A 25,308-nucleotide genomic window follows, 5' to 3' on the forward strand; every position below is an offset into this window, starting at 1 on the left:
AGGTACATATTTTACATCAGCAGGTATATATGTGGCCCCATGCTCAAGCATCCTGAAAAGGGGACGATAATGGGCTGCTTACACTTCTGGAAGAAGGAAGTCAAGGCATTTCTAACCCCACACACGTGGAGACCTCCAGGCTGACTATGGAACAAGCATTTCATCCTTCATCTGATCTCTGCTATGATCTTTCATAACAGCATTGTACTAAATTCAAGGTCTCAATCTTTGAATTCCAAAGGACATCTTCATTTGGGCTTTACATGGCTAAACTGCTACCTAAAACTGCAAAATTAGTAACTGAGTTCAAAACTTTTCATATTGAGGTCAGCAGGGGCCAGACGCATCTGCTCAGGAGAGCTGCCACTGCCACGGTGTGGAACAAAGTCCAGCAAGAGCAAAGAACCTCCACCACCCTTCCCACCATGCGTTCCAAGGAAAAAGCACATTCCTTTCATCTTGTTTTAGTGGATATAAACTTAATAGAAAGCACATCATAGAAATCCAATTCAATAAAAACAAAATGCATGCAGTTTCCCAGGAGGAAGGAAGAAAAATAATCATGACTGATGTTAGTCACTTCCCTCAAGCTCTTCTGGCAGGAACTTAAAATAATCCCTATAATGTCCTCTCTACTGAATTAATAATCAGACACATGATCCAGGTGATAAGCAGCATCCATTCAGCCGCACATCACAACATCGTACAACAGATTGGGATAGAGAGAATGCAGGCAGGACTTCATAATCATCTTGCAGCAGCTGGATACTTCCACAGATGACAACAGCTATCAACAGACTCAGTGTTCACTTAACTCCAAGGTGGAGAAAGCTGCAGTTGAGGAGAGCCAATGTCAGAGGTCAGCCTTACCTAGGTGAGCAATGGCTGCTTCCAGTGCTTTCACAGCTGCAGCATAAATCCCCGAGTGCTTGGAGTTCAGGTTGTCGATGACTGCTGATACCAGAGAGAATAGCACTGGGTGTAAGGCATCTTTGAGCACGGGTATTATCAAAGCCAGCACCTCCAGCGCCTGCTGGTTCACTTTCTTGTTGCAATCCTGAAGTCTCAGGACAAAAACATCAAAAATCTGTTAAGAAAACAAACGACATGAAAGTCTTTGTTTCAAGAAAGGATGTAGAAACAAGTACCCAGCAATGCAAAAGATGAATGTAATCCTTTCTGTCAGGTCAGCGCTTGCCAGCACGATTTCATTGTTCTCCTGTAGTGGTTGCACAACCTCATGCTGGTTGAAAAGATTTTCATCTTTTATTAAGAGGTTTGGGTGGGGACAGGATAGTTCATGTGGTGTTTCTCTTTACCTATAAATCACTAAATTAATCCCATTTTAATAATGCAAAATAGTATCTTTGGTATAGAGGTATGAAACCAGGTATTTCTGATGCCCAGTTTTCTATAAAATTGTCTCAAGTACTGAGGATAGTTTTGATTTTGCCAAAACTGTGGCTGGATGAGATCCCAGTTTTGTTTTACCTGTCTCAGAACCTGCATCTGGAGGAGTGCAGGGCTCTGATGAACTCTTCAGGATCCAGACCATTTGCCTAGCTAACAGGTAGACTTCTGAAGTTTAATGGGCTGTGCAGTTCTCGTTAGAGCAGGTTCAGTCCCTTGGCAGCCACATTATCAGGCACCATTTCCTGAAAAAGGGGAAAAAAGCAGCTGCTAGGAGAAGAAGGAAGAGAAGATCTGTCTCTAGCCATTTTCCTCCTCTTTCCAAAGAGAAAAAAGGACCCCCAGGAAGAATAACAATCCCAAGCAGGAAAGGGATGAGGACAGAACTCAATAGGCAGAGTTGTGTCTGCACAAGACAAGATAAAGTTTACAGGAGCATCCTTTAAAAACAAATATTTTTTTTTTTTTTAAATCAACCCACCCTGATAGTTCTATCTCCCATCCCAACCCATTTTAGTTCTAGAGAATAATTGCCAAGCTTTCAGAGGCTGGATTTCCTTTATTTCAATCTAACTGGTTGTAGGAGACAGCAGAAGCTACAGCAACAGTACATTCTGTCATCATCTCATGAACAGCACCAATAGGCACCTGCCATCTGGACTGAAATTCCTTGCCCTGAAGCCTGGAGTTGAATTAAATTATTCTGGGTAAGAAGGGACCAGCCTGTCCCAAGCAACATGTAGTGCCAAGACACACTGAGTTAACTTTACTGGTACAGGCTTGGGAAGGGAGCTAACAGGAAAGGAGCAATAGAGAGGCTCTACATACCTGGAAAATGTTAGTGGAGACGAACTGGGGGCTGCTTTTGCAGTGATCTAGGAGGAGCACCACTCCCTCCCTTCGTGCCTGAAAGTCCTTGGCTGTCAGGAGATTGCAAAGCTCATTGAGCTGGTCAGCTTCTTCCACAGCCCGAAGAGACGTGCGACCTACTGTCTGATGGGGTAAACTGAGTACATCAAGTCAGACTTCAAACTGAAAAACAAACACAAGGGAAGACCTTTTGATAATATCTTCAGTTTTTTGTGAGGAAAATATCTCAAGAAGACTTCCTAATGATGTGATCTCAGCTACATCCTGACCTGAAAAACAACTTGATCTCATGACAATCATTACGGGAGGTAATCTGCAAGTAACATTATTGCTAGTGCTTACTCAGAGAAACCAAGGCACCGAGGATGGGATTCATCTCATTTGTCTTCAGATGTCTTCCCAGGTACTCGTCTAGCATCCCTTTGTGGGGAAAAATAGGCACTACTTCAAAGTTTAAATGCCTCATCTTATGGGAGGTGTCTGTATTATAAGGAAATTAGTTACTCTGGAGAAGTCTCTCTACAACAGGTATGGGAATCTGGATAAACAGCTCAGATGCATCTGAACAGATGAATCCTGCCCTGAGAGATTAAGGGCCATATCTGAAAGGATCCAGAGGATCAGTAAGAGTACGTGCTGGGTTTGGCTGGGATAGAATTAATTTTTTTTATAGTAGCTAGTATGGGGCTGTGTTTTGGATTTGTGCTGAAACCAGTGTTGATAATTCAGGGATGTTTTCGCTATTGCTGAGCAGTGCTTACACAGAGTCAAGGCCTTTTCTGCTTCTCACCCCACCCTGCCAGCGAGCAGGCTGGGGGTACACAAGAAGTGCGGAGGGGACACAGCTGGGACAGCTGACCCCAACTGACCACAGGGATGTCCCACACCATATGGCATCACGCTCAGCATATAAGCCAGTGGGAAGAAGGAGGAAGGAGGGGACGTTTGAAGTGATGGTGTTTTGTCTTCCCAAGTAACTGTTACACATGATGGAGCCCTGCTTTGCTGGGGATGGCTGAGCACCTGCCTGTCGATGGGAACCAGTGAATGAATTCCTTTTTTTTCTTTGCTTGCACGTGCGGCTTTTGCTTTACCTACTAAACTGTCTGTATCCCAACTCACAAGTTTTCTCTTTTAACCTTCTGATTCTCTTCCCCATCCCACCTGGGGGGGAGTGAGCAGATGGCTGTGTGGGGCTTAGTTGGGGTTAAACCACAACACAGAGATAAAAATAGAAGCCAGACATCCCACCACTGCACTCACATTATTGCTTCCCCAGGTACTGTATCCAGAGCTTAACAAACCCAGTGGGAACAATTCTCTTGGATCAACCTCTCTCTGACATGAGCATGGGGAGGTCCCAACTATGCTAGTGAGGCATGTGGTCACCTTCCTGCCACCACTGAGCGCAACAGAGCTAAATAAATCCACTCTGTTATCAGAGGAGAACAGGTACAAGTAGATCTCCCTCTGGCATGGGCAGACAGCAAGTACCACATTCCTATCTTGAATGCTGATTGCAGCACAGGGGAAAAAAACATGCTGTCCACCAGACAACTAGTAATGGGTCTGAATGACATGAATAGCTACAGAAAAAGTCCACGTTGAGATGTCTTTTGACCAGAACTACTCAGGAATTGTCTTGCTGGTACTGTTTGAGGGTCACAAAGCCATGATTCAGCCAAGGCAAGCCACATGCATGGAAAGTGCTACTTTGGGGAATGGCATCTTTGTTCTAGACTGGGACTTCTCATGAAACCACCCATCTAAAAAAGACTCCACTCAGGTAAGAACAGCCTGATTGAAATTACTTGTCCCAAGTCAAAGAGGACAGACGTGACCCTCTCACAGCCTCCACAACACTGTGCTGGCCACTGCATTGGATCTTCTGAGCTGCAATCAGTGGCTGTCTCTTCCTCTCTCTCACTTTTTGTGGAAAGCCAGACAACTTGTGTTCAGCCTAATGCAGAAGTAGACATTTTTTATCCTAGAAGATTGTGAGACTCTGAAATGTCAAATGACTGTCTCAAAGCTTGCTTGAGTCTGTGCAAACCTCAAGGACAAGCTGCGGCCTTTGGATTAGTCTAAGGAACGTCACCCAAGGAAGCAGGAGTGTATCGAAGGATGCACCCCCCACTCCCTTGCAGTTGCATTGTCAAACTCCTTACATAAGCCTCAAAGGGGGAGACACCAAATGTTTATCACTGACTCCATCCTGTAGCCATTTGTGACTCTATTGTTTACGCCAGACACCATGCATGCATTGCTAACGGACTGATAAGAGGCGAGCATTTCATGCCCATGAAGCATAAAGTCAGCAAAAACCTGTGGGACCAGAGGAAAAACTAAAGGTGGGCAGATATGCTAATCATCTGAGACGATGAACTTCAAAGGCAACAGAAAACTCTGCTGCGTGCGCACCCACCACCGAAGAACTGAAGACTGAGGACCAACGGGACACCGCTGGGTACACGGTGGTGACTATTCTTGCAACTCTATTCCAGATGCTTGCCTGATTTCTGTCTTTTCCTTCCATTCTGTCCTATCGCTACCACTCTTCACTTTTAATAATAGAAACGGTTTGGGTGTACGGCATGTGACCTCGTTTGTGTCTTAATCTCACTCTTGGGATCATATCGAAACCTCCCCTGACACTGGATTGGGACAAAGATTTGTAGGGCAAGGAAGCAATCTCTGGCACAGCTCCTCTCCACCAGATTTTACTGAGGAAGAGACATGTAAAGCTTGTCATGTGCTTTGTCAGATATAACACAAGTGCTCAGTACCTTTCATTAGAAGACAGGTTTTGCTGGGCCGTCATCAAGCTGCTCTTCCTAGACTTCTTGGGGGCCTTCACAGATGGAAGGTCACATTTATGGTCTTCTCCGCCCTACATATATATAAAAACCCATGAATTTATAGAAGATAAAACAAGAAATTACTTGTTTAAAACACAAGTTATAACCAGGACCACTGCTACCAAGAAAGGCTTAGGAAAACACTTCGTAACTTAGACAGGGAGACAGGTCAGAGATTCAGTGACGTCTACTATTTGTTTTCAATAACCCAAGGCTTTGGTGCTACCATAATGGGCAGCCATGTAAAATCCTGAATTCATGAGTCTTGAGCACAAATGGGAATAATGCGAACTGGTGGGGAACAAGCCTCCTGAAAGGGAATAGCGAGAAACCTTTGGACTGTCTGGAGGGTGGCCCATTGCGTTGCAAGTGGATTTGGTTCTCACTCACTCTCCCTGTTCCTGCACAAAGGCACATTCCTTTCTCAAATGTAAATGGAGAGGAATGGAAAAAAAAGGGATGACTTTCCACTGGATGCTGAATTCACAAAGCTTCTTCCAGCTCCACAGTGCGTGACAGCAGGGCAGTGTTGCCAGAATACAGACAATAGATGTACTAACTGTGATTGCCTTGTGCATCTTTTGTATATTTGGAAATTTTCTTGGCACTACTACTTCTTTGTTGCTAAGACTCTGTTAGCTTATCAGAAGCACTATTCTCACTGCCTTGCTTCATTTGGGGAGGGTGTAGTGTTGGTTTTTTTATGCTTGAAGGTAAAACCATTTTCTCCTACTTCCCTTTCCTGTTTGTGGCTGATATTCAAAATACACCCACTTTATTTCTAATGATACTACTTCCTTCACTGTCTGCAGATAAACAGGCTGAGGATCAACAGTTCATTCCCAGGAGCAAAATGATTCAGTGGAAGAAGAGTGAGATTGGTATATTTAGATTAGGTACATTTAATCTCATATTAGCGATGTCAGCACTTACATAAAGGAGACATTTCTCCTGCCAAGCACTTACTTTCTGCTTAAGTCTTGTCATAACATCTATCAAGTCACGTGAGGGGACAGACTGTTTCAAATACGTATCAAAATTTTTATGACTCATCAATACAGTCAGCATCTTCCGACCATAAGACCTAACACAGGAAAGAGAGAAATGAATACAGACTATTACTGTCTTTTCTCCCTTGGGAATAAACAAAGGAAACGTGTTAAGAGAATAAGCTGGTATTTTAAATTCATCATTGTGCAATACCTTCATGAGAAGGTTATTACCTATTCAGCAAAGAGAGATTATTTGCCTTCACTTGGAGTCACTGCACAATGCTGCCAGCTGACCACAAGAGGAAAGAGGAGAACACAGGGCAACAGGAAAATTCAATTTCACTCAGAAATTGTAATTTATCTTCCTTTAACTGGCAGAAAAGCCAGGGCAAATCACCTCATGCTTACTATTTATTATTCTATACTACATGTATGCACACAGGCAACTGGTTGCTCATGTGTTCTTGCCATCTATTAATGGGAATTTAATAATCAAAATAAGGATTTTTGGTTTGGTTTTGCTACTATGAAACTACACCTATCTTAAAGAAGAAATTTGGAGGTCATTCAGCCACAAGATGACAACATCATACAATGATTGGCAAGAACAATTTGTGACTATCATCGGTAACTAAATCTGCAGAAAGGGGGTAGAAAGACTGAATACGTTGGTTAAAGACAGCTGGAATTTTTCTAGGACAGTCTTAACCTTATCAGAAATAAATGCTTGGGGTCCTTCAGTGATGAACATCAGCCAACGCTTCAGCTTTGCATTGTGCACATAAGACCAAGCAAAATTGTTTGACTGAGTAATCTGAGCTCAGCTGATCTGCATAAAGAATCATTCAAGTCACAGGAATTTGGCAATGGTCCTCCTTGCTGGACAACCTCATCTTATCCAGTACAGTCATTTCCTGACAGATATCAAACAGTTTTCATATTTTAGGAGGTGAAATGAAGATCATCACCTTGTGTCCGGGTGACAGTCCTGAGCAAACCTCACCACTGTGCACACCAGCAGCTCAGTCCTGTCACGTGCACCCGACAGGAGCTTCCCAGCTCCAATTCGCTCCACCGCAGTCAGTAGGTGTTTGGCCGCACACCTCCGCACCAAGACGTTGCAGTGCCTGGAAACAAGAGAACAGACAGTGGAGCAGAGGAAAAAGGAGGGCCAGAAGCACAGGCCTCAGCCATAGCATGCTCCCCCTCATTGCTGGGGGAAGGAGCCGTGTGTTCTCCCTGCACTTTTAGCCACCTGTAGAAGATCCTGTCCTCAGATAAAACCAAAATTGGCATCGTACAGAGGGACTACCTGCAAGGAAGAGGGAGGAATTCAATCTCCCTGGACTATCTGATACTCAATTTCTTTTCCCAAATTAACTCTGACAAAGAGGGAAATGAAAGATAATTCATGCTGACTCATCAGAGGGCTCCCACTACACAGACAGAGCTGCAGCAGGATTGAAGCTTATTCCACCTGTTTATCTCCAAAATCTGAAGACCCTTGAAAAAAAAAAAATGGGGCTGAAAACCCTGTGGGATATGAAGCTGCAGAATATCCAGCAATGCAGCCAGTTTGTTCTTTCAGGCTTGGCAAGAGGTACATTTGAGTGTTCTACCCTTTTCAAAAGGATAGCAGTCATTTTAGCCAGGTTGTCCTTTCTAGAGGGTGCGTGTCTGAAACTATCAAGCACAGCACGAATATTTTAAAGCAGCATTTGCTTCAGCTGTCCCATGGGAGTCGGCCTGTGAAGGCGCCTGTAAAGTGACTCACCATCTCAAGGCTAACATGCAGCGTGAATCTGTATAGAAAGTGGAGCTCTAAGGGCACCACAGTCAGACAGACTCCTCTCATCAGGAGCTGCGCCTCCTGTGCAAACTGTGCTGCACCCAGCAGGTTCTCCCTGATCTGCTCCGTGTCCCAGCAATTAGCCTCCTCATTTCTCAAGTTAATTGCATAATGATGATGCATGGGTTTTCCCAGTGCCTCTGTGGTTAGCGTTGTGAAATATCAAAGGGCGCTCACTGCTGGAATTGCCACTGTCCCTCTTCCCGCAAAGCCACAGGCTATGTCACCACCCTTTGCAGGGACTTTCACTTCCCCATCATTCACCACGTCTAGGCAGTGTTGACTGAGGAAAAATAGGCTGTAGTAGGACAGAAGTAGATGTCAAGAAGAAAGGAGCAAGGTTGATCAGAGAATCTAAGTGCTGAGTTCACAGAAGATGCAGGAGAAAGGACCCTTCCCTCCCATCATTCCCCTTCTACCTCCCATCCCTTCCCCTTCTGCCTCCCATCCCTTCCCCTTCTGCCTCCCATCCCTTCCCTCTGCCCACACAATTTAAGGGGAAGGATATCACTAAGAGAAGAACAACATACTGGACTCCACTAGCCATGAGAGCAGTCATTGCTCGTGCAGCAGTCACACTCTTCACCATGATATCCAGGGATTGGTCGGCTGCTTTCTGAATGAACTTGCTGGAGTCCCCCATCCTCTGGAGCAAGACCTGAGCAATCCCATCCACCTCATGGTCCATGTGCTTCTTCATGGTCCTGAAGAGCTCTCCAAGAGTGCTGATGGCAAATTGAGACACCTTCGAGCGGAGGTTGTTCACCTGGGCAAGTCATGAAGGGAAATGTAAGAATCACCTTGTAAAGAAAATATGTTCCCCTAGACAAAGGTCCCAGGAAGCAACAAGACTTCTTGCTGTGTACAGCTGGAACATAAGAGCATGGTAAGCGCAGAAGACCACAAGCACAGAAACACGCTTACTCTGATAGCAACTTCTTCTCTGGCCTCAGGACCACTTCTAAAATACAGATATCAGGAAACACTGGAAAATAAATACCTGCAGTCAATCCCCCAGGATGCTGAGGAGGAGGCAGTGGGAGGAAGCTGGGAGGCAAAAGCTGCCGTGTTTAATTACAACTTGGGCAGAGACCTGGGCTGTTGCAAATCACCTGATCAGTGTCTCAGACTCTGCATTTGTATATGGCATAGCTCAAAGAGGAGAGAGACAGATGTCCAGTGGATATAGCTGTATGTACAGACAGATCATAGAGATAGGTGACATAACTATTAGAAAAATGAGTAATGAAGGCAGACACTGAGCACACATGTAGATGAACAAGCACATATCTACTCTACAACCCATGTACAAGGTACAAGGGACGCAATTGAACACAACATTCTTACCTCTTTGGTAACTGCCAAGGAAACAGCATGAAGCTTAGAAAGAAGGACTTCTGAGTGGCAGACAGCCAGGCATCTGATGCTGAAGAGTCCCTTTGCCTTCTGCTCCCTGAAAGGCAATTACCAAAAAGATTGATTTTTCTCACCACCCAAGAACTAGGCAGCACCCTCTGAAATTACCAGAGTGTCAGCTCAAACAAACAAAGGGAGGTGCTTCTCATACAGCACTTAATTCAGTCGTGGAACTCGTTGCCACAGGATGCTGTGGCAGTCAAAAGCACACATAAATCCAAAAGGCAAATAGATGCTTTCAGAGGGGATGGGTTAATTTGTGACCGTTAAACAAGACAGCCTTTCTGAAATCCCTGGCACATGAAGTCCCGATGTTGCTGCTTCCTAGAAGCTGGCAGACTACGCCGTGTTTCTGCTGCTTGCACCCTCCCTGTACCCCGTCCCTGAGATACAGTCCCATCTGGCTGTTACTGGGGCATTTTCCCTCTCCGCCATCCCCAGAGGGCAGTTCAGGAGTGAGAGTCTGCACTGCCACTCCAGAGATGAGTCTGCACTCTGCAATCTAGTCCACACGCCGTACACACACACCTGCCCCACCCCATCCCATCCCACAAAAAAAAGGCAGTATGTCCTAAAAGATTGCACACCTGGGCAAGAAGAGCCAAAATGCTGGATTTTCCCTGCTTAAAATAACACCCACAACAGCAACATGTTATTTAAAAGTCGTAAAAACCCACCTCTTTCAGCACTTCCTTTGTGAAAGACCTGAGCTGCATGAAGGCACGTGATGCAGTCACTGGTTCACCAGGGCTGCAGGCAAGGACTGGGAACCCATCCCCACCGGGGTCCCTGAGTGTAACCCAGACCCCCCACACCTGCAGCAGCTCTCTGTACCTCACAGGTCACCACACAGGAACAGGGAAGAGAAAGGGGAGAGGGGCAAAACAAAGCAACCGTGGAAGATTGTTCATGGTTATCCCAGTATGAACGGAGCCCTAGTGTGTGCTGACCCAGAAATCAAAAAGACAACCAATACTATCTGAAATTTGTAGAGCCTCCTCCTGTCTACGTCTAATTTCAGGACACACTGTGATTGTCAACAAAACATCTTTGGCCCATATTAAGCAGTGAGAAGGCAGAAGTTGAATTCTTAAAGTGCAAGATTCTGAAAGGATTGTTTTTTCTTTTGCCTTGTCTTCTGCCATGAGGTCTTCAGAAGAAATGACAGGCTGAGCAACTCTGCACCACATCTAAGTTCATCCCCAGAAACAGGAACTCCCTGTAAGCACTCCTGGGACTCACATGCAGGAGGTCACAGGCAAGCCCCATCTCCTGCTGCTGCTGCCAACAACAGGACCAGAGATAAATCCTTACTCAGTCCCACCTGGGCCAGTGACCTGAGGCCCCCAAGACTCTAAACTCAAGACCACTTCTGTCCTGCTTCTGGCTTCAGCCAGCAAATCACATTGTTCCATAACTTTCCCTCTTCCCTGAAGATTTTGTTTGCAGTTACGTGGACCAGAAGGCAAAGCCAGGAAACAGCATGGACCTGCTGCAGCTGTAGCACTGCTATTAGGACCAAGGCAAGTAAAAGGCTGCTCTCGCACCTTCATACTGTGACTGCTTTGGAGTAGTTTCACCAGTTCCCTTTGGACATCTGGGCTCAGAGGCACTAGGAAAAAACCTTTCCAGTTTAGCTTTACACTGAGAGGGAGAAAGAGTGAACAGGGGTCTATCTTACCAATCGTCGCTGCTGAGCCCTGTGAGTGCTTTGAGCAGCTCCTGCTGTGGCTTAGGGACGGGTCTGGCTTCCCAGGTGTCCCCACACTCCAGGAAGTCCAGATCATTGGCCAGCAGCGAGTTTGCTGTAAGGAGAGGGTTAGACATCAGCATCGCATACCCCAAGGCAAGGCACCCCACCATCGAGCAGACCGCAAGCCAGTCTCCCAGCCAAGACTACAAACGGGTGCAAACTGGCATTGGTTCAGAGACTTCCCTGCTGTCTGGCTCATTGCTTTCCCCAGCACCCAACCATCTCCCAGTCACCCCCAGCTGGGCACCAGCTCCTTGTTTAATCCTGAAAATTGCACACACAGAGCCAGCTCCCAAGTCCATAGAGGTACCACAGCCAGCCTGCAGATTCATAGTGCCACAGAGCTCAAGCTCACTGCTGCCCAGTGAAACTTGCTACCCTGGGAGTAAGCTCCTGAGATGTGCACATACCTCCCTCTATCACCTCCCTGTAACCTGGAGCACTGGGAACAGAGACACGCTGTAACTTTCCGAGGAAGCATCTCCAGATGCCCTCAGTGAGCACCAAGCCTGAACAACTGAGTCCTGTTGGGCTCGGGCGAAACCCCAAGGAGCAACCACCAGGCAACAGTGAAACCTGACCCTCTAAATCTGACAGTGCCTCTGTTTCCATTTACTTCAAATATTCTAGACAGAAGGCAGCTGAGTGCACGTACATTTTAGCATACTGTTGGGAAAGTAGTAGTTTATGGATTTTTCTATTTTCCGAGTGTTATGAATATTTACTATTTCAGAGGTACCCACTAGCTGTATTTCGAAGATGCTGAGGTGAAATTTATTTGTTATCAAATGTACTTGTTTGCAAACTGCAGTGCCTAAGCTTTCTCTTGTGGAAAAATGCAATTTCTAGTCGAGATAGTTGTGACAAAAAAGCCTTCCAAATGTGAACTGAGAATAAAAATATGTAAATATAAATGCAAATTGTCGGCAAACACATTCCCTTGATGATAAATATACAAGGTATAAGAAAATTCAGATGACAAATGCATTTGTTATGAAACCTATTTGTCATCAGAAGCACCACAGGTCAAAAATTTCATGTCTTGCACTCAAAAGCTCATTTTCTAAAGTGTAAATGAAAACACCTGAGCTGTCTAAAAGTATTGAGTATAAATATTGCACAGAATCTAGATGAACTGCTATGGACTCTGTAGGGTTTTTATGCTACCTTGCATGTTCTACAAAGTACAGAGGATGGAGAAACTGTAAAATCAAAACTATTCAGGTGGGGCCTAATTTGGGTGTCACCGATATCCCTGTCAATGACATCAGTGATGTCACTGCACAAGTATGTAGATATACACAACTATATTCAATATGAATGGAGAGCCACGTCAGGATAGTTCTGGTCAATTTTGAAAAGCAGAGTAGCATCACTAGAAAAGAACATTCAAAGTATCATTCCTAGCTCCCTTTTTCTTAACTCATGCTACTCAGGATCATAACACAAGGTAGGCTACCCACAAAGGAGAGACAAGAATCACTGCAGACTCACTATCTGCTGTATATTTACTGCACGTAGCAAGAAGCCTGGGACGACCGGACAGCCTCTCCTGTATGTTGTCTGCTACACACAGCCACCGTATTTGGGTGGGGGGACAGAAGAGGCACTGCTTCTTCCCAGCTTGCGTGGCAGGCGGTAGGATGGGAGAGCCTAGAAGCCGTTAGGCACTTGTAGGTCCAACAACAGGATTGTACCAAGTCACTAACTTCCATGCAGAGACAACCCTTGCTGTGACAGCAGAAAAGCTGGCTGGAGAGCCAGACAGCAGCACAGGCAGAGGGCCAAGATGGTGAGTGGCTAACTGATCACAGTGGTACATGTATGTGCACAGTGAGCACCTTGCCAGGCTGCACCGGAGCTCAGCCCTGCAGTTACAGCTGCCTCCCGGCAGCAGTGTTATATTTTGGTATGGACAGAAGCTAGAGCTTAAGGCTTTACCACTACTTCATTCAGCTCAACTTTCCAACGGATCTGTAAGCACCAACTGCTCCAGTATCACTAAGCTGGAATGGATCCAAAGCAGGTTTGCTGTCAATCCTCAGAACAGTCTTTGGACCTAAGATCCTACCTGTGGTTAAAGAATGAGGTAGTTTGTGCTCCTTGTCCTCACCTGAGGATTTGCGCGGGAAGCTGTCACCCTGGCTGATGACAGGGATGCTGGGAAGTGGCGGCCCGTTGACCCGCTTCCTCAAGGCAGTACCAGCGCGCTCTCCGTGTGCGTTGCTCGTGCTGGGAGACATGAAATCTGTCCCATTGACAGGCGGTGGGCCAAAGCCTGCAGAGACCGAAAAGGACCTTGTAAAATGGAGAGTGACAGCTATGGGCTGGGAAAGGGCTAGAACTCTTGCTGGAGCGGGGAAACATCCCTTTGTTGTCCCAAACAACTCCCAGCATAACAGTTGCACACTAAAGTGGGACAGTGATCATAGAATGATGGAATCGTGTGGGTTGGAAGGGATCCTTAGAGGTCATCTAGTCTAATCCCCCTGCAATGAGCAACAAGATCAGGTTGCTCAGAGCCCCATGCAACGTGACACTGAATGCCTCCAATGATGGGGCATCGACAGCTTCTCTGGGCAACCTGTTCCGGTGTTTCATCACCCTTATTGTAAAAATATCTAGTCTAAATCTACCCTCGTTTAGTTTAAAAGCGAATGCAGTGATGCTTTCCCTAAGAAATGAGGAAAACTCAGTACTGCTTTTCTTTTGCTTTCCTGTTTCAGAGGCTGGATAGGGAAGTTACATTTCTGGGGCTCCCACCTCAGCACTCCTCACCAGTATACAAAATAATAGCAAGAAAAAGAGCAGGGAACCTCGTCCAATGCCCTTGGGCTGAGTGCTGACTCTGTGACATGGTAGCACATGCAGCAGTCCAATCAGAGCCCACCAGCTGTGATGAAGTCAGTAACACTGCTGGCTCATGGGGTAAGACATAAGCACTGCCTAAGGGCTCCAGCGCAGCTCTGCAACGTGAGATCCTCGGCAGGGAGTGGTGTGAGCAGCATAATCTGTCCTATCATGTGATCAAGATCGTTTGTGGTTTAATTAGAAATAGTTTAATTTGTTTCTTCCACCTTGGTGTGCACCTTGGTTGAAAAGCATTCTTTTGGACTCACCCATTCACCTTTCCCGGAGGCTAGACTCAGAGAGTCTGAAGCCCCGATGTAGTTTGCAATACAGAATTATCTAGTCTGAAAGATAGGAGAAGGGGGGAAGGTGATATTCTGTGACTGCCTCAGTGTGGGCCATGGGCAAGATGCTTCATGCCTCTGTATTTTTCTTTGGAAAATGGAAATAAATCCTATTCTAACTTTCACTCAGATGCAACTGTAACAGCCTTCCAGTGTGATTTCATAGACATTTGCAACACTATTTAAAGAGCAAGCAAGTGAACAAAAAGGCCCACAACTATAGTAACCACTTACTTTCTTTGGCTGTATCCCCAGGGTCAACACTCTGTGTAGGAAGCTGCAAGGACTTCTCCTTTTCTCTCTCTTTCTCCCTCTCTCTACGCAAAATCTCCATCTGTCTCATTCGCTTCTCGTCTATTTTCTTTTGAACTGACTTGGACAAGGTAACATGGATCTAGTTGCAATGAAAATACATCATGGAGCATAAAGATTGATACACGAACCATATAAAACACCTCATCAGGAACACGGTGGTAGAGTGTCATAGTCTTTAATGCAGCTCCATATACATCCCCATAGTTTCAGAAGAATTTCTCCTGTCCTCACCTTGGCATACAGTTACACCCAGTGATGTATAACACTTCAGTGCCATAACCTTCCACTGGCCCAAGGTACTGTTTCTCAATCTATGTCAGGAAGCCCTGCTTGAACCAAGAGCGTCAGAGGAGTGCTTCCAGACATATGAAGAGCTCACGTTACCAGTGAACAGGCAGTTCAGTTCCTACAGGCCAGGGCCGGGGAATAAAAACCATCTGCAATAACCAGCAGTGAGAGGTAATTTGCTGTTTCTTAACACTCACAGACAGTAATCGCAGCTGCTTCTCACGGACTCAAACGCTCTCTGAGAACATGAGTCCAAAAACGGAGTCATGTGAAAACAAGTTGGAGAAACATTGGTCTTAATGAATACAAAAATGAGAATGAGAGAGCTGCGAGATACAGCAAGAAGGTAACCAAGAAAAAGCAAGCTCTTCCATTTTAGTTTGCAGCCTTGCTTATTACACTCAACATTATAATCTTTGCTTCGGTGCTTCCGAGCATGCACTTTGCACATGTTCACTGATGTGTAACTTGCTCTGCCGTTCAGATCTGCTCTAAATTGGCCTTCGTACATAAAGAATACTTCTCATGTAACTTTACCACCATGTCCCAACCAGTGACTTCTGCACCAGTGAAAATACTCAAGCAATTGCTCTGTAGCTGTCAAATGTATTCCCAGGAGAAGCTGCTCCCCAAGAGGGGAAGATACTGATTTTCAGTGACATTTTGTGCTAAGCACTGAGCAGTCACTGAAGAGGAAGGCTGCTCACCCCTGTCCTTAGCCCTTACCCTTCCATTGCTGTACTTCAAGTCGTCATCACTCAGAAGGGAAGGGTTCATGAGATGATCCACCTCCTTGATCTGCCTGAGTGGGGGGCCTGTTAACGGGGACAACACAGTTTCACATAAATGTCCAGAAGACTTCAGGCCACCATCAACACGATGCTGGAGAACAGGCATGATGGGTTCCAGAGTCTGGAGCTCTGATAAGACATGGATATAGATTGTGTGTGAGAACAGCAAGGTACATGTAACCTCTCCAAAGAGATGGGGTACTACCATGGTGCACTGGCAGCAGAAATGACATTACTTTGTTGGCCATCAGACTCAGAACTACTGCATGATACAGGCCTCAGCCCTTGGCTTCTGGTGAGCAGCTTTGCTTGACAGAGAAGAGCAAAAAGAAGGAGATTGCTCTTGACAAAAGGGTTCTTATCTGTTCCTATCCATTTTGATTTTAGTAAACATCCTCATTTTCCCAGTTACCCCTGTTTTTTAATAGCTATATGCCTTTGTAGAGAGGAAGAATCAACATTCTCTCTTCTTTGCTGGAATATTTTAGAGGGCATTTAAAGAAAAGCTTAGGATTGCTAGAGTGTTACCAAAACCAGAATTGTGTTCTTGAAGCTAGCGAATTCATTTTCCCCAAGGAGTTTCATTCTAAAATGTAGCAGATCAGCCCACCTTCCAGGCAGCCTGACTAAAGGCTGATTTTCTTAATGGGAATAGCACAATGCAGCTCATTCTGAAATACTTTCCAACACTGCTGTTAAAACTCAGAGAACTAATGATTCCTTACATGGCTTCACAGATGATAAAATCATGTGATAGCCAAGCAGTAAAAAAGGAATAACTTTCTTAAATCGGGAGGTTTTATCCCTGCAGAATGGTCAGGTCAATACGAAGAGAGAAAAATGGTTTCATGATATAGCTCATTTCTAGTCCAGAATGTATCCAGCAAAAATGTCACCTTACTTACTCAGCAATAATTCTCCCTAGTTGTACTCAGCTTCCTAGCTGCATATCAGCAATAAAGGAATCATTCCTATGGGGCGTGCCCAGTATTTGGCAGAACTAACACTGAGCTCAGGGACCAGTGGATCTTATCCCTTTTTTCACATCAGCAAAATTATTTGTTAAATTCTCATCTTTCCTATTGCTACAAACCCACAGATGACAAAGGAACAGCAACGGTGTCATTGAGGTTTTCAGCTTACAAGTACTGGCTGACACAGATCCACCAGACACTGCATTTTGCCTTGCAGAACTCTTATCGCTAGTGATAATGTGAGGCGGGGAGGGGAGAGAAGCCAGTAGGCATCTCCTACCGCAGCCTCAGTTTGCAATACTGACATATGCAGATAGAGTAGGGGAAGAGATTGGTAATCATAAAACTAGCAGATGTGGCTTGAGGCACATGAGTTGCACAAAGGAAACCTCAGTTCATTACTCAGCATTTAATTTAGGCTTGTGCTTTAAGAGGACGGAAAGCTCAGATCCTGCATAGGCTGGATCCTTTTTTAAGTCTCTTTCTCTGTAAATGGAAAATTCACAAGGACTTCCTATCACGCAAGGTTCCACTATTTCTCCCAGAGCAAAAATAGGCAATGTTGATTAATCTACCTCATATCTCAAAGACCTTGGTTCAGAAACTGCACCAAGGGAAGGTTTTCTCCTTCAAGTGTAGGAGGAAGGAGTGGGAACATTTCTCATTTCATGTGAAATGCCTTGTTTTTCTCTAATCTTTGTGACATTAGAGACTGTGCAGGGATGTTTTCTTTTCCTGCTGTGCATTTCCAGGGCCTCAAGGTACCCGCTCCAGCTCCTGCCATTCATAACCCCATGCTGGAGTCATTTTCACTGAATCACCAGAGCACATTTCCCAGTGACTGGGTTCTGGGGGAGCCATCTGAGCATATGAAGGAATTGAAAAAAGTGACAAGATGGTTTTCAACCAAACTTTCACAGTGCCACCCATGGGTCAGGACTCCTATGGTCATTTTAGGACAGCCATGCCCTGTACCTACCTTGAAATTTAACGGTCTTCTCTTCAATTCTGCTGCCTGATCTTGGCCTTAAGAAAAACAATAAAAGAATATATGAGGAGATAGAAAGAGAAGGAGGGGTAGCGTTAAAGGCGGCAAACTTTCTTAGCGTGGTCGTCCTGATGAAGGAGGACATGCAACTCATAAACCCAAGAATATGCAAAGCTGATTAATTGTTATTAAACTTTCGGTTGCTGGAGTCACACAGAGCTCATCAAGCTCTAGTTGAAACACAGAAGTCATTCTTCAGTTTGGGCCAATTCTATCCAATTCTGCTGTCTCTCCTTTTGGAGCTACGTGGCTCTCACTGTTACATACGTCCTTTCTGACTCAGCAAGAGAGGTTAAGCCGGCTGCCTTTACTCTGCTGCAGAAGCCTAACTTTGCCCGGTCATGACTTCAGCTGATGACAGAATCTTGCTATACATGGTAATACCACTGCTGTCTCCTTAGAATAATATTACACCTCCCTGCTCTCCCAAGGAAAAGAAAGGTTTTTCCCACTCAACTGGGAGGTAAGTATATTCAGATTGCATTTTAAAAGTCATGCTGAAGCATGGAACTATATTTCTATGTCTCCTTATTTATTGCTATAACTAGGATAAGGTTGACAGCTAGATTTCCCCACGCATATCCAAGCAAATATCTTTTCATCAGTTACAGCCCTATAACTGTTCTCTAGTACCTTGTCCCCTTTGATCTTAAAACCATATGTAAATATTAAATATCTATAGGATTATACATCTATAAACCAAGATTTATCTGGGCTCTCATTTCACAGTGAAGACCCAGACACAGAGAAGCTACAACTGACACTTACAGAAGCAGCATCTGAATTTGCAGACAGCTATACAACAGCCAATACTTGCCCTAACATACTCTTGCAGGTACAGAAAGATCACACACAAAACCAGATGCTGTATTCAGATCTATGCAATACAGTTGCCAAATGGCACACAAAGATTACAGGATGAATCGGTATCAGAGTTCAGCAGAGGACCTGCTTTTAAGGTTCTCTTAAGTCTTGCCTCCTCCTCCCCACCACCACTCTTAGAGTGTATGATGTCAGTTTTGATATTGTGCTGGATCATCACAGACACACAAAATGGTGAATGCACAGAAGTTTGCCTAAATATATTGGAGAGCTGACTGAGCAAAAAAAGACAAGAAGTGCAAGGTGAATGGCATATTGGAGAAGCAGACACCTTGGCTTACCTCATTTCCAGGGCCTTTTGGAAAACCAGGTGCGGAGAGCTTGGGGGAGGCACTGCGCTTCTGCCAGGAGCCTCATCAGATGGTTTTGCAGTCTTGGGGATAGGGGGAATCAAAGCCAATCCCAGTGACTTCACTGCGCTTCTGCCAGGAGCCTCATCAGATGGTTTTGCAGTCTTAGGAATAGGGGGAATCAAAGCAAATCCCAGTGACTTCTTCCTATCCCCACCATTGCAATACAAGGGCAGCAGGGAAGCCTGGAAATAGAAGAACACAGTGCTCAGCTTGAGCATCCAACCTTCCCCCTCTGATGCCACAAGAAGTTTAGCCATGCTCTCAGCTAGGACTTGGCAGGAAAAGTCAAGCGGATGGAGTAGCTTGGCCTAGAATGGGCAATGGAAAGGGAAGTGGTGAGGGAGAGACTGTGTCCCACACTGTTGCCAACTCTCTTCCCCTCTCTCACCTCTCTGGTAGTGGCTGCATTACCACCTGGCATCCATCTGCTTGGCATAAGGATGTTCTAGGGTGCCATTGCCTCTGTTAGCCTTTCTGAGGGTACAGGAACGGGTTTAGATCACTGTCCTCTCACAGTCCCTGAAGCGCCTACCAGCCATTACTGAACTCTGGCCAAGTCCCCACAAAGTCATTTTGCATGCTGTCAAAACCTGCTTTTCTCAAGCCCCTAATTTTTGTCTGCTTCTACCCTTCCTACAGTCCCCCACCAGCCTTCAGCCCAGATGCTAATGTGCTTTCTGGATGCTCAGTGCTCTCCAGCTCCCACACAATTCATCATCTCAGGCTCACTGTCATTTACGAAGTTCAGCAGAGCTCCCTACCCTGCTGTTCTGCGTAAGGTCTCTCTGCCTGCTGAAATTACTTCAGGCTCCCCAATGACATGGCTAGGAAGGGGGATGGAGGGAGCGGGGGCAGACACACACCCTTTCTTAGTATCCCATCATTCTTGTCACAGCTAAAGAGCCAGATCAAGACCTGTTCAAACTCCAGTGAAACCAACAGAGTTAATGTCAAGCATACATTCCCCCCTGTATCTGTAAGACTGAAATAAAGTACACTATAGCCTTTTATTGGTTATCCTGTTCACAAAAGCTGTTATTCATCTGCCTTCTCCTGTCCACCACGGCAAAACCAAATCAGCTGCAGCTTCTGCCCCTCCTGCAAAGGCAATCGAGTGGATGGGGTCTGGACTTCATTCCCCGTGGCCAGAATTGCCAGTTTCCATCACTTACCCATGGGCAGACCCATGGGGGAGGATGAAGCTGCACAGAAGCCCCTGAACTCCAGAAATATTGTTAGAGATAACTGCGCAGGAGAACATGACTGTACAACTCAAAAGCTGAGACAACCTCAAGTTGAGTTTACAGGACTGCCTGCTCCAGCAATGATACCTTTTTCTATCTAAACCAGACAGAGCTGAATTAAAAAGCCACCAGGACACTGGTGTGTCTGCACTGGTGTCACAGACGCCTGTATTTTACTAACTGTAGAAGGATATGCTTGACCAGATTAGACACATTTAGTTGCTCCAACTGGTTGCTGGAGTTTTCTCAGTCATAAAACACAGCAGGAGCCACCAGAGAGCACAGAAACTATTTAGACACCTCTTCTCCTATTGATGTACACTGAGGACATGAAGTCTGTGGTATGCATGTTGCAAAGACATCTTGCAGCACAACGTCCAGCTGAGCTCTTCCTTGGATCAGCTGCTTCCCTGGACTCGCACCACAGGGAAAGAAGATCTCAGAGCTCTGCCTACGGGCAATAAACTGAGGAGGCACCACATGTGATTTGGCTTGGTTTCCTTACTTGAGCTCCTTTTGCCTCTGACGTCAGCTTCTTGTTATCCCCATCACTGTCGTCACAGCCTGTGCCATTTTCCCCATGCTCCTGCTCTCCGTTGCTCATACTGCTGAGCTCAGAGGGAGGAAGGCTGTTCTGGATGGGAGGCAGGGGCTTGGAGGTTGCCAGGAACCTCTGGGAAGCTGACATGGAAACTAGTGGCTTCAGGGGAACCCCCCCAGGGTCACTGCCGTTAGTCAGGCCTGCAAAGTAGAGACACAAAGTGTAATAGAAACAGCACTGCAAACATAAAGCACTCACCGCTAGATATTTCATTGGACAGATTTCTTGGAAACTTCTAAATAACTGCACAGGGAAACATGCTCATGCTGGCAGCCACTTGAAGCAGGCCAGTGGACAACACTTACCCACTTCCACAGAGCCATCAGAGAAACACCTGTTAGACAACAGGGAGCCCACGGACCTGTGCTTACCCTGAATGTCACCTGCACACACAACCTCCCACTCCTCTCCCTGCCCCCCAGTTATGCACTCCTACAGCAACAGGAGGGCTACACAGGGAACTGAGAGCAGGGCAGGTTATTTCAGGGGGGCACATGCAGGGGAGAACTGTTCAGTGGGAATGGCAGCTAGCTCTCTAGGCTGGGAAAAGACCCTTCTTCCCACAAGAGAGTGGGCAGGCTCCCGCCTTACCTCTATGTGAGGCTAAGAGATCCTCAGATATCCTCCTCATCTTCAGCTTGTCCTTGATCGGAACAGTTTTTCGGGCAGCTCTGCTCACCTCCCTCTCTTGGAGTTGCTGGGTCAAGGGTCGGTGAGAATGGTGGGAGAGATCACCACCATCCCCAGTACTGAGGATGTCCAAACTAGCCTTCATCCAGCCATCCAGGGGAGGAATGGCCCTTGGGTACGGATGTTCCCCATCCCATAAATTAGGCTTCTCTTCCATCTCGGTTGTTAATATGGACTGAAAAGAAGCTGTAGATCAGGTAAAAGAGAAGTGAGTTAGAGCTGACCTCACACCTTTACAATCAACTCATCTAATGAGTGAGGCATTCAAGGGCTTTTTTAATCATTCAGAAGATCGGTTTATTTGTATTTTTCATAAAACTAGCATCAGTTTAATTCTTCTGAACAGCATTGAGTTAGCAAGCCAGGAGAGAGAGGTTGAAGGCCCCACTGGTAAGAGGGAAAAAAAAATTCCCATTTCAGGACCTGGCTTCTGTGAAGACTACCAGTAAAGACCCACTCAGTGCTACTGATATTTCTGGAAAGCATAAAGACATCTCAGCAAGCAGGCAGACCATGCCAGCATTTCTACAGCATCTGAGGGGCAAGCAGAGGAAGAACTGGGAATTTACCTACAGCGAGACCATACATCAATAGCAAGAATAGAAACAGAACTCACATCTCATTACCATGCCTGATTCACGGCCAGTTGGGCCACAGTCTCTGTACTGTACACCGTGATCTGGCTACTGTTGATAAAGGAGAAAGCATAATGAACTAGTAGAGAGATGTGATGCCATGCACACCACTGGAGGAGGGCAAGATCATCTGCAGCTCTCTGTCAGCCACCTACTCTGACACAGAGTCAGCACATGAGGACTGACTTCCAATGAACATTTCTCTCTGAAATCAGCTTTTTTTTTCATTTGGCTGAGGACACCTATGCACATTCAACCCCTTTCCATCCTCACCTTCTTCTTCAGTGGTCCACTTGCTGCCACAAAACTGCAAGTTTGAATCAATGCTTCCGCCTCGCAGAGCTATGTATCTGGGTTTGAATTTGGGAATGCTCCCACAGTAGACAGCAACCGGGGTGCGGTACTTAGCTTTAAAAGAAGGACAGTACAAATTACTCAAATTTGCAATACAGAATCGTAGAGTCATAGAATGGTTTGGGTTGGAAGGGACCTTAAAGATCACCCAGTTCCAACCCTGCCCTGCCATGGGCAGGGACACCTTCCACTAGACCAGGCTGCTCAAAGCCCCGTCCAACCTGGCCTTGAACACTGCCAGGGAGGGGGAAGCCACAGCTTCTCTGGGCAACCTGTTCCAGTGTCTCACCACCCTCTCAGTAAAGAATTTCTTCTCACAGCTAATCCAAATCTATCCTCTTTCAGTTTAAAATCATCACCCCTTGTCCTATCACTATACTCCCTTATAAAAAACCCCTCGTCATCTGCCCTGTAGGCCCCCTTTTGTGGCTTGGCCACTTCATCTGACAGTTCCCTCACGACCCATAGATGCATCTCATCAGATCCCATGGACCTGTGCACCTTCAGGTTCCTTAGATGGTCTCAAACCTGATCTCCTCCTACAGTGGGCAGTTATTCATTCTCCCAGTCTCCACCTTTGCCTTTTTTGACTTGGGCAGTGTGGCTGCAGCCCTTGCCACTGGAGACTGAGGCAAAACTGTCGCTGTGTACCTCTGCCCTCTCCGTATCCATGGGAACCAGGTGTCCCATTTCCTTCCAAAGAGGGCCCACATTTTCCCTAGTCTTCCTTTTATCACCAAGGTATTTATAGAAGCTTTTCTTGTTGCCCTTGATGTGTCTGGCCAGATTTAATTCTATCAGGGCTTTGGCCTTCCTAACCTGATCCCTGGCTGCTTGGACAGTTGCTCTGTATTCCTCCCAGGCTACCTGTCCTTGCTTCCACCCTCTGTAGGTTTCCTTTTTGTGTTTGATTTTGCATTTGATACGGAGAGGAAAAAACAGACACCCCTTCTCCATAGAAGACTAACACACTGTGATGGTTTTGGCTGGGATAGAATTAATTTTTTTTATAGTAGCTAGTATGGGGCTGTGTTTTGGTTTTGTGCTGAAACCAGTGTTGATAATTCAGGGATGTTTTCGCTATTGCTGAGCAGTGCTTACACAGAGTCAAGGCCTTTTGTGCTTCTCACTCCACCCCACCAGCGAGCACAAGAAGAGCACAAGGCTGGGAGCGCACAAGAAGTTTGGAGGGGACACAGCTGGTACAGCTGACCCCAACTGACCACAGGAATATCCCACACCAATGGCATCACACTCAGCATATAAACTAGGGCGAAGATAAGAAAGAGGGGGATGTTCAGAGTGATGGTGTTTTGTCTTCTCAAGTCACCGTTACGCATGATGGAGCCCTGCTTTGCTGGAGATGGCTGAGCACCTGCCTGTCAATGGGAACCAGTGAATGAATTCCTTGCTTTGCTTTGCTTGCATGCACGGCTTTTGCTTTACCTAGTAAACTGTCTTTATCTCAACCCACAAGTTTTCTTACTTTTACCCTTCCGATTCCCTCCCCATCCCACCAGGAGGGAGTGAGCGAGCGGCTGTGTGGAGCTTAGTTGCCAGCTGGGGTTAAACTACAAGACATACCAAGTAGCGACCTGCAGTCCTGGCGTCCACAGCGATCTGTTTGCCCTCATGCTATTCTGCTTTGTGATGCGCTTGCATTCCAGCACTGTGACAGACTGCTGAACATTCTATAAATTTGCATATGTCTGGCAGTTGCGCATCCATGGCTACAGGATTCCTTCCCTCTCCTTTTAAAGGGTAGGCAACACACCATGGTCTCTAGAATTTGACAATGTCTAGTAAGTAGATGTTTTCAAAAGCTAGTTTGAAAGTGCTTTGTTTCTTTAATTTCCACTCAATTTTGAGTTGGGTTTTGTTGGTTTTCTTATTTCCCTTCACAACACAGAAAGTACGAGGACACAGTTAATTACCAGGTGTTATAACTAAAAGGTTTGCCCTCTGCATTACATGTCCCCAATATTCAGTGGGCTAATTTGATTACTCTATATGTAGGATCAGATTGTCCATCCAACCATTCTCCTTTGTTCTGCGTCACTGTTACAGGGGTTTATTCTGTGCTTTCTTCACTGCAGAGACACACAACCCCAACATAAACAGGGCCTGCCTCAAAAAATTTCTAATCTTGGCTGTTCCTGAAAATTCAAAATTGTACACAGCTTGTTTCCCTGCCCCTTGTCTTGGCCAATATCTTGCCCATTACCCAGCCCCTAAGGCTGGGCCCTCACTTGTACAGCATGAAGAATAGTTGCTGCACTGGCCAGCATCTCCAGGCTCTCATGATCAGCGCTTTGAATGCAGCTTTTGTACACGCTCTGCCTCCCTGAGCTGAGCAGCATTCCTGGGCACTGTCACTGCTGCTGCAGGCGAACATCCTCCAGGAAAAGGCTGCAGGAACAGGATTGCAACAAGCCCTGGCTGAAGAAGTCTCCAGTCTGCTGCAGTCCTTTACCTGCTGCAAAATCATCTTGCGTTGCCATGGTGGCGGGGGGGCATTGGGCTCTCTGCAGAGGAGAGTCTGCTCGATGTGCTGCTGGTCGCTGGGCCTGATACAGCTGCTGGTGGGTTCCTCTGCAGCATCGGGAGCCTACATGGAAAAATAACACAGCTAGTGCAAGTCACAGCCACCAATCCCTGGCATTACCCTGCCTACTGAGGTTCCTGTGTACAAAGCTGCTCAAGTCAGGTGGTGTTAAAACAACATAAAAATACATTCAAGCTATGCTTTCAGCAAAATCATGGCCATAAATTCCAAATGCTGGAGGAAGAT

At 46.0% G+C, this 25,308-nt stretch overlaps 1 pseudogene; it reads right to left on the reverse strand.

Annotated features, from left to right (window-relative positions):
- Positions 1 to 220: 220 nt before the first annotated feature.
- On the reverse strand, positions 221 to 24,877 carry LOC141941659 (TOG array regulator of axonemal microtubules protein 2-like; annotated as a pseudogene).
- Between the last annotated feature and the right edge of the window lie 431 nt (positions 24,878 to 25,308).

This window comes from Strix uralensis, chromosome 3 (genome assembly GCF_047716275.1).
Source record: "Strix uralensis isolate ZFMK-TIS-50842 chromosome 3, bStrUra1, whole genome shotgun sequence".
Lineage (NCBI taxonomy): Eukaryota > Metazoa > Chordata > Aves > Strigiformes > Strigidae > Strix > Strix uralensis.